This window comes from Bufo bufo, chromosome 4 (assembly GCF_905171765.1).
Source record: "Bufo bufo chromosome 4, aBufBuf1.1, whole genome shotgun sequence".
Lineage (NCBI taxonomy): Eukaryota > Metazoa > Chordata > Amphibia > Anura > Bufonidae > Bufo > Bufo bufo.
In genome coordinates this window covers 194,477,355-194,486,947 of record NC_053392.1, presented here as the reverse complement: position 1 = coordinate 194,486,947, position 9,593 = coordinate 194,477,355, and positions in this window count along the sequence as shown.

Below are 9,593 nucleotides of genomic sequence, written 5' to 3'. Positions count from 1 at the left end.
AACTCATAATAAAATGTCTGCTAAATGACAAATGAGTGAAAAACAAAAAGACCTGTGCATCATCCTTTGCAAGTGAGAGTGTGGGTTTCTGTACTAGTACAAACAGCAGTAGCAGCACCAGACGTTCAGCCAGTAGTAAAACTAGTAGTAGCAGCAGGCCACAGTTCTCCCTCGTTTCTGGTAGGTGCCACATTATTATTGAGGACAAAGAAGATGACATTGTGAACTGGATGGCTCGCTCTTCCTCTCACAGAAGGATTATGTTGATGTCACCAGAGTCTGAAGACTTTCACTGGAATCATCTCTGTCTTCACTACCCCATTCTAGTGGTACACCTTCTTTTATCCTAAGAAGAGGCAACACCTCATGTGCTATGAAAGATATACGTAATAGAGTCTTCCTGTTGATGTTTTGTTTGAGAACAGTCAGCATTTAGACTTCCATGAAGAGTAGGTTCAGGTGGACGCAGGTTATCCCATGCATAGTTATGTTGTCAGTAGTAGTAGTAGTGATGGTACTTGTAGCCACAAGGGGCAATGGTAGTAACAGTGGCACTTGGGTTAAATAGAGAGGAGGAAATCAGGAGGGGGCCAAGGAGCCCACAATGACATATCACAGTCTGATAAAAGTGGCAGAGAGGGTGAGGACTATGATTATAATTGTCTGTTGGACAGGACGTGGGAGCAAAATCGGTGTACCGAAGAGGAGGTGACATCAAAGGAGCAGTGTGATGGCTGTGGCGGCAATAAGGAGTGACCAAAACTTCCCAAAAAACTGCCTGGCCCAGATCTACCTCTATTATAGTCAGCTCAGGAACTGTGATGGCGCTGATTCTGTGGGTGCCGTTTTTCTCTACAATACCAGCACACAAACCATTGCTGTGTGTAAGATCTGCAGGATTAAAATAAAATTTGGGCATTCAAACATAAATATAGGTGCCAAAGAACTATTGCAGCAGATGAAATGGCATCACCAGATCCATTGAGAAGCAGAACTGGCCAGTATTCAGAATGTCTGTCCTCCTTCTCCTGGTCTTTTTTGTGGCAGCTAGGCCACATTCCCAAGCAGTACAGTGTACTTGTCATAATCAGCATCTGCGTCTTCTTCTCAGACTCCTCATTGTCCTCTGTCCCATCGCGAGACATCCAATGTGTGGCCATAAGAAAAAAATTTACAACCAGCAATTAGCTTGTGTGCAAGCTGAACGCCCAAGTCGCTAACTTGCTGGTGGTGCAGTTGCTGCTGTACCACTTACTTGCTGTATATGTGGTTCAGTTCTGCCCCTGCATTCAAATTTAATTCTGTTCTATAAAATTCCTACTTCTGGGCAGCTGTCCATAAAAATTGTATAGTTTTTAAAATGTTGTGCAGTTCCGCACATGAGACGCAATCACCAGATCAAGTTGGAAAATAGCACTGGCCAGCCATTGGAACAAGTCTGTCCTTCTTTTCCTGGTCTTTTTTGTGGAACCAGTACAGTCATTGTCATCATCAGTTACTTCTCTTGCTACTCTTCTGAACAGACTCTTCCTCCTCCTCCTACACTCTGTTGTCAGTTATCGATAATGGAATGTGTGGTCAAGAAAACTCTACAAATAATCCAGTTGTGAACAACCTGAACTCCCGCCAGGTCAAGTTGATGTCTGCGCAGTTGCTGCCATACCACTTAGTTGTGGTAATTATAGTGCAGTTCTGCGTCTGCACCAAAATCTAAACTCAGCTGGCATTAATCCGTCTGTCATCTGTCTGTAAAATGTGTCTCATCGTTCTCTAAATGAAAATTAAATTCAACAGGTATTATTATTCTTGGCCAGCTGTCTGTAAAACATGTCTTATTTTTCTGTAAATGTGGTGCAATTCTGCATCTTCACCCAAATTTTATTCTTCTCTATATGGCATTCATGCTACTGGCCAGTTGTCTGTAAAATGTGTATTGTCGGCAGGACTCTGAGCCTGCCCTAGAGGACTTCCTGGCACGATTAAATGTCAATGACCGCAGCATCAAACTGACTTGGAAATATAGCCACACTAAGGTTGAGTTCTTGGACATTATGATTATGAAGGGATATGATGGATTTATATCCACTAATCTTTTCAGAAAAACAACGGCTGTCAATTCCCTTCTCCACGCGTCATCTTCGCATCATCCGAAAACTATACAAGTGATACCAACGGGGCAATTCTTGAGAACACGTAGGATCTGCTCCAATGATAAGCACTTTGAACAACAGGCGTCCCTCCTGACACAACGATTTCTGGAGAGAGGTTACCAACCAAATATGATTCGGCAGGGTTATGAAAGAGCAAAAAACACCACGAGAGACTCCTTGTTGGTAAGCAAAGTTAGACGGGAAGATAGTAGAGATTCAGGGGTGAGATTCATTACTCCATTTAGCAATAAATGGCGATTCATCCATAACATCCTTCCAAAACATCCTACGCAAGCATTGGCTGGTCCTTCAAACAGATGGGGATATGGTGGCTTGCTTGACCCCTTACCCCCAGATTACATGGAGAAGATCGCGTAATTTACGTGATCTCCTGACTAGTAGCCACTATGTAGCACAAACATCAGGAAACATTTTTGGTAGTAGGAGTCCTAGATGGGGATCATTCTCATGCGGATCATGTGTGGCATGCAAATATATGGTTCATTCCACTGCCTTCTGTGACTCCTCAGGGAGAAAATCTTTTAAAATTGTCCATAATATCACATGTAACACAGAGGCAGTGATATACCTGATTACATGCCCGTGTAACCTTATTTATATTGGGATGACCACTAGGGCCCTTAAGGTCCGTGTGTTAGAACACATAAGTAAGATCCATGCAGCCTCTGAGGTACCTGATAAAGATCTTGATACATTGCAAGAAGTTCCACTGCATTTCTGTAGGTATCATGCGTCGGACCCACGGAGTTTGAAAGTTAGAGGCATAGACAAAATTAGCCTGGGGTCCAGGGGCGGGAATGTTAAACAAGCCCTGCTTCGTAGAGAAACTAGATGGATAGTTATCCTGGACACCGTAGCCCCGTGTGGTCTCAATGAATCCAACAGCTTCTCCTCCTTTCTATAAGAATAGCGCAAATTTTAATTGCAGGGTGTAGTATTTTAAGATGTATTATTTTTACTAATTACTTTATTTCTCCTCCTTTTTTTGAGATCATTATTCTACTTCTTCATTTGGGACAAGGTCGGAATGGATCCAATAAGTGGCCATGGGAAGATGACCCTTGAATAAATCAAAGAAGATCTGGAATTGATAAGAACACACATATATGTGGACATATTGCATTAATGATTGCCTATATGGGATGGGTCTCTTCCCCCCTTTTCTTTGGGGGACCGTAGCTTTACCCTCTGACATAGAAATATTCAGGGGGAGACATACCTATGCATATTAGTAGGTCACCGTCATATAGACATGATGGATGGTGACCTGTGGGTCAATTATGACCTGTAGGGGGGATGGGTCATGAGTGCCACAGGTGACTGCTTGAGCAAATATTTGGTTGTGGTTCTGTCCTAGTCCCTATTAGGGACTGGCCATTACCCCGACTCTCTAAAGGGATGTCTGGACACATGCAGGATTACCTCTGGCACTCGTGTCCCACAATTGACACTGTATGCACTTTATATTATTATGCACTGAGCCCACCTCTGGCACTGGGGTCCTATTATTGACAATGTATGCACTTTAGATTTTCATGCACTGAGTTCACCTGTTTGGGTCCGTGTGTTGACCCAGCATATCATGAATTATGTAATGCCTTTTAATATAGATTACACTTTTAAATCTCTTTATTTTTAGCTTTTATTTTATTTTTTTACTCTTACTATGAGTCGCACCATCACTATTGTATTTCAGGTTCGAAATCGTGCAATATAATTGTACAACTAAATCATGTAATGACTGTGTAATAATAAAAAAAAATTAATTCACTTGTGATGTCTTGATTAGATATAGTAATCATGTTGATATATGCACTGTCAGTTTTAGATAATTTCCTAGATGGATAAATTGCATAATAAGTATTGTTATTGCTATTCCCTCATATACTGATAGGTATGGTAGATTGGATTCCAGTGCGTTCCGGCTAGTTGGCCATATCTATTATTATTAATTGTGGGCCTAATATGGATTATTGTTATACAGAGGCATCGATTATGCCGTATTAGTAGCCCCTGAGATGTAGCTATAGCCGTTACGCCAATACGAGTCGTCCTTTCAATGGCCAGGAGTTTGTGGGTCACATGCATTCCACTGGGTCGCGACTTCACGCATGTGCTGCCTGGCTCCATCTCGACGTGCTCCATGACGTGGACGCGCTGGGAGATGGCGCCGTACATCATGGTGGTGTCGCACCCGCTTGGTTGGAACACAGGTGTCCGCAATCCAGGTATTTTACCAACTAATGATACCTGTATATATACCCTGCTCTCTCATATTCTCATACCTCCTGACGAAGCCGCTGAGGTGAAAAGCGCGTCAAGGTCTTGTGCTTAGGGTCATCATATCTCTTCTGGGCTTGATCATGTCTTCAGGTACGTCCCGGGTCAGGTGTGTCTATTAAGACACTGTTATATACAACATCCATATTAGACCTACGCTATTGATCAGGCCATATATTTACCATCTGTGTTGTGCTATAGACTAGGCTATGGATATACTATTACCACGGTTGTTATATACATGCAGTCTATGGTTACCAAGGACGTAGGCTGTGGACCTCACAAACATCCTGGGAGCACTGCCTGATATAATTATATCACGTTATATCACCTCTTTATGGGGTGCTGTATACTTTGTATTATCTTTGTAGTACACATATTGGATGTTTGTGAGACACAGCATTTGACCTGGTACCCGGTAAGTGCTTATTAGCCTTGAGGGGATACATAACAGTCCAGTAGAGTGTATGTCAGGAAGTTGCGCATTAAGGAATTCAATCTATGGCTTGGTGAATGGTGTCTGAACCAAGGGTTTGGCTTTGTGTCTCATGTTAGCTCTTGTTGGAATGGAAAAGAACTGTACAAGAAAGATGGTTTGCATCTTTCTCTCAAGGGAACGAATGTCCTCGGTGAACAGTTCCAAGTATTTGCTAAGGAGTATTTACACTAGGAAAGGGGGGCAAAAGAGTGATAGTCCAGCAGTCCAACTGCCCCCCGGAACAATGCCAGAAGATGCCAGTAGCACAAAGGTTAAGAAATGACAAGCTCAGATTCTTGTCTACAAATTCTCGCAGTTTAGGGAATAAGATCAATGAACTTGAGGCTATAATGGCATCTGAGAATATAGATTTAGTGGCTGTTACTGAGACGTGGTTCAATGACTGGGATATAACAATACTAGGGTTCTCTCTATACAGGAAAGACAGAGAAAGCAAGAAGGGGGAGGGGTGGCCCTGTATGTGAAAGATAGCATAAAATCTAATTTGATACAAGTTAGCGAGAACAATTTAGAGTCAGTTTGAGTTACCTTGCAGCTTGATAATCATGAGGTAACTTGTGTAGGAGTGATATTTAGACCACCGAGCCAAGTCAAAGAATTAGATGATCTACTAGTTGTGGAAATGGCTAAAATGATATTAAAGGGGGAAGTTATCATTATGGGAGACTTCAATCTTCCTGATGTAAACTGGAAAAACCAAAATAGCTAGTTCTGCCAGGAGTACAGATATTCTAAATTCCCTACTGAGATTATCTCTACAGCAAGTAGTTGAGGAGCCAACCCGGAAGGAGGCCATTTTAGATTTAGTATTCACAAATGGGAATTTGGTATCTGATATTACTGTAGGGGAAAGCTTGGGATCTAGTGATCACCAGTCAGTGTGGTTTACTATAAGTACAGTGACTGAGTCACACCACACAAAAACAAAAGTTTTAGATTTTAGAAAAAACAGACTTTTCTAAAATTAGATTAGTGGTATACTAGTTCCTATCAGATTGGAAAAGTTTCATTGGAGTCCAGGAGAAATGCGGCTACTTAAAAGTGGCACTATTGAAGGCAACAGAAAATTGTATTAGGCTTGTCAGTAAAAGCAAAAAAAGGAAGAGACAACTGATGGTACTCAGCAGAAGTGGCCAAAATCATTAAAAACAAAAAGATAGCATTTAGGAATTATTAAAAAAAACTAAACGAGGATGACAGGAACATTTATAAGATTAGGCAGAGAGAGGCCAAACAAGTTATAAGAGCTTCTAAAGCACAGGCAGAAGAGAAATTAGCTCAGTCAGGGAAAAAAGGTGATAAGGCATTCTTCAGATACATAAATGAAAAAAGGAAACTAAAGCAAGGAATTACAAAATTAAAAACAAAAGAAGGAAGGTATATGGAAGAAGATAAAGAACTAGCTGATTGCCTCAATGAATACTTCTGTTCAGTTTTTACAAAGGAAAATGAAGGAAAAGGACCTCAGTTAGGAAAGAAGACTAATGAATCTTTTGATGCATGTGTCTTTACAGAGGAAGAGGTTCTAAGTAAGCTGTCTAAAATTAATACAAATAAGTCACAGGGGCCTGATCGGATACACCCAAAGCTATTAAAAATGCTCAGCGGTGAACTAGCAAAACCATTAACAGATTGATTTAACCAATCACTGGCAACAGGAGTCGTCCCAGAAGATTGGAAATTAGCAAATGTTGTGCCCATACACAAGCAAGGTAGTAGGGAGGAATCGGGCAACTATAGGCCAGTAAGCCTGGCATCAGTAGTGGGGAAATTAATGGAAACCATACTTAAGGAGAAGATTGTGGAACATCTAAAATCCCATGGATTGAAAGATGAAAAACAGCATGGGTTTACTTCAGGGAGATCATGTCAAACTAATCTTATTGATTTTTTTGATTGGGTGACTAAAATAATAGATGGCGGAGGTGCAGTAGACATCGCTTATCTAGACTTTAGTAAGGCTTTTGATACTGTCCCACACAGAAGGCTTATCAATAAATTGCAGTCTTTGGGCTTGGACTCCCATATTGTTGAATGGATTAGGCAGTGGCTGAGGGACAGACAACAGAGGGTTGTAGTCAATGGAGTATATTCAGACCATGGTCTTTTTACCAGTGTGGTACCTCAGGGATCTGTTCTGGGACCCATAATATTTAATATCTTTATCAGCGAAATTGCAGAAGGCCTCGATGGTAAGGTGTGTCTTTTTGCTGATGACACAAAGATTTGTAACAGGGTTGATGTTCCTAGAGGGATACACCAAATGGAAAAGGATTTAGGAAAACTAGAGGAATGGTAAAAAATCTGGCAACTAAAATTTAATGTTGATAAGTGCAAGATAATGCACCTAGGGCGTAAAAACCCAAGAGCAGAATATAAAATCTGTGATACAGTCCTAACCTCAGTATCTGAGGAAAGGGATTTAGGGGTCATTATTTCAGAAGACTTAAAGGTAGGCAGACAATGTCATAGAGCAGCAGGAAATGGTAGCAGAATGCTTGGGTGTATAGGGACAGGAATTACCAGTAGAAAGAGGGAGGTGCTCATGCCGCTCTACAGAGCACTAGTGAGACCTCATTTGGAGTATTGTGCTCAGTACTGGAGACCATATCTCCAGAAGGATATTGATACTTTGGAGAGAGTTCAGAAAAGAGATACTAAACTGGTACACGGATTGCAGGATAAAACTTACCAGGAAAGATTAAAGGACCTTAACATGTATAGCTTGGAAGAAAGACGAGACAGAGGGGATATGATATAAACTTTTAAATACATAAAGGGAATCAACAAGGTAAAAGAGGAGAGAATATTTAAAAGAAGAAAAACTGCTACAAGAGGACATAGTTTTAAATTAGAGGGGCAAAGGTTTAAAAGTAATATCAGGAAGTATAACCTTACTGAGAGAGTAGTGGATGCATGGAATAACCTTCCTGCAGAAGTGGTAGCTGCAAATACAGTGAAGGAGTTTAAGATAGGGCCAGCGGCTATTCATAGTATTCAGTATATTAGGCAGACTAGATGGGCCGAATGGTTCTTATCTGCCGACACATTCTATGTTTCTATGTTTCTATGCCCTTCGCTTCTCTGTATATTTTTTTCCATCTTGCCTTTTTTTCTACATATTTTAAGATATAATAAAGTTGATACGATTTTGGATATATTATCTCCACTGGCTCTTTTGTTATGACATTGTATGTTATTCCAGGTGGAATATTGTGCTGTCAATCACAGACAGAGAGGTTTTTTGTAGGCTCAAAAATGTGTATTGTCGTTCTGCAAATATGGCACACTTCCATGCCATCGCTTCTGGCTAGCTCTCTGTAAAATGTGTCTCGTCATTCTCCAAATGTGGCACACTTCCGCACGGGCACTCAAATTTTATTTTTCTCTGTGACATTTGTGCTTCTGGCCAGCTCTCTGTGAAATGTGTCTCGGCATTCTGAAAATGTGACAAATTTGCACGCCTTCATCAAAATATAATTCAACAGCAGGCATTGCTATCTCTGGCTATCTGTCCATAAAAATTGTGTTAGCTTTCTCCTAATGTGGAGCTTTTCGTCACCTTTATCACAATTCTTTGTGCTTCTGGCAGCTGTCCATAACACAAAAAGATTAATTGTCTAGCATTTCGGGATAAAGCTCTTCTTTATTAGAAATACATAAAATCCAAGATGATCTTCACCACCAACATCAGATTCAACAAACCTCCAAAGTGTTTCTGATGCACACCATGTCCTTAATTATGGCATTACAATGTGCACAAATCCTTATGATCTTTTAATTCACCATGGTTCCAATCAAGTCCAAAAAATCTAATGATATCTGTATCTTACTGACATGTATCTGTTGTTACCACCCATATTATTATGGTCTCGATGATTAACCATATAGACTCTAGAACATATAAGTTATAAAACATGGCTGATTTCCCATTCATAATCCAAAGCCCTGCATACTGCTGTTGCAGTTATTGATCATAATAATACATTATTTCTTTCTTTAGATTCAGACAGAGGTGGACTAAGCAAGATTCCTTTCCAAGCCACTGGATATGTAACCATCTGACATTTCCAGTGTTAAATAACAATGGGAGCATCAGGTACTTATGTACCTGGCAGGGTACCACATGTGCCCTCCTCAATACAACTCACCATTATCAGGATGTGCCCTTCTGTTCAACCTCACAGGAAACATGTCACTAGGCTTGAAGCCTATGAGGCAGTGTATAGATGATAACAATCTACAAATTATTGAGCCAAAATACTATATTGAATAAACCATATCAAATCAGACCAAACCAAACATGGGATATAGTAACATCAATGATATAGTGTTGACATTAAATAAATCGAAAATGCGCTTGGGTCCCAGAAAAAGTGGAAAGTAGGGTGCAATGAGTATCCACACCAAGGGTTAACCCTTAGAGGACCCTACGATTATCCATTTTTGCGGTTTCGTTTTTCACTCCCCGCCTTCCCATAGTCCTAACTTTTTTATCTTTCACTTTGCATAGCATTATGAGGGCTTATTTTTTTGCGAGACAAGTTGCACATTCTAATGACGACATATACAAATGCATACTATGTATTGGGAAGCGGAAAAAAAATTACAAATAGGGTAGAATTGGGAAAAAACACAATTCT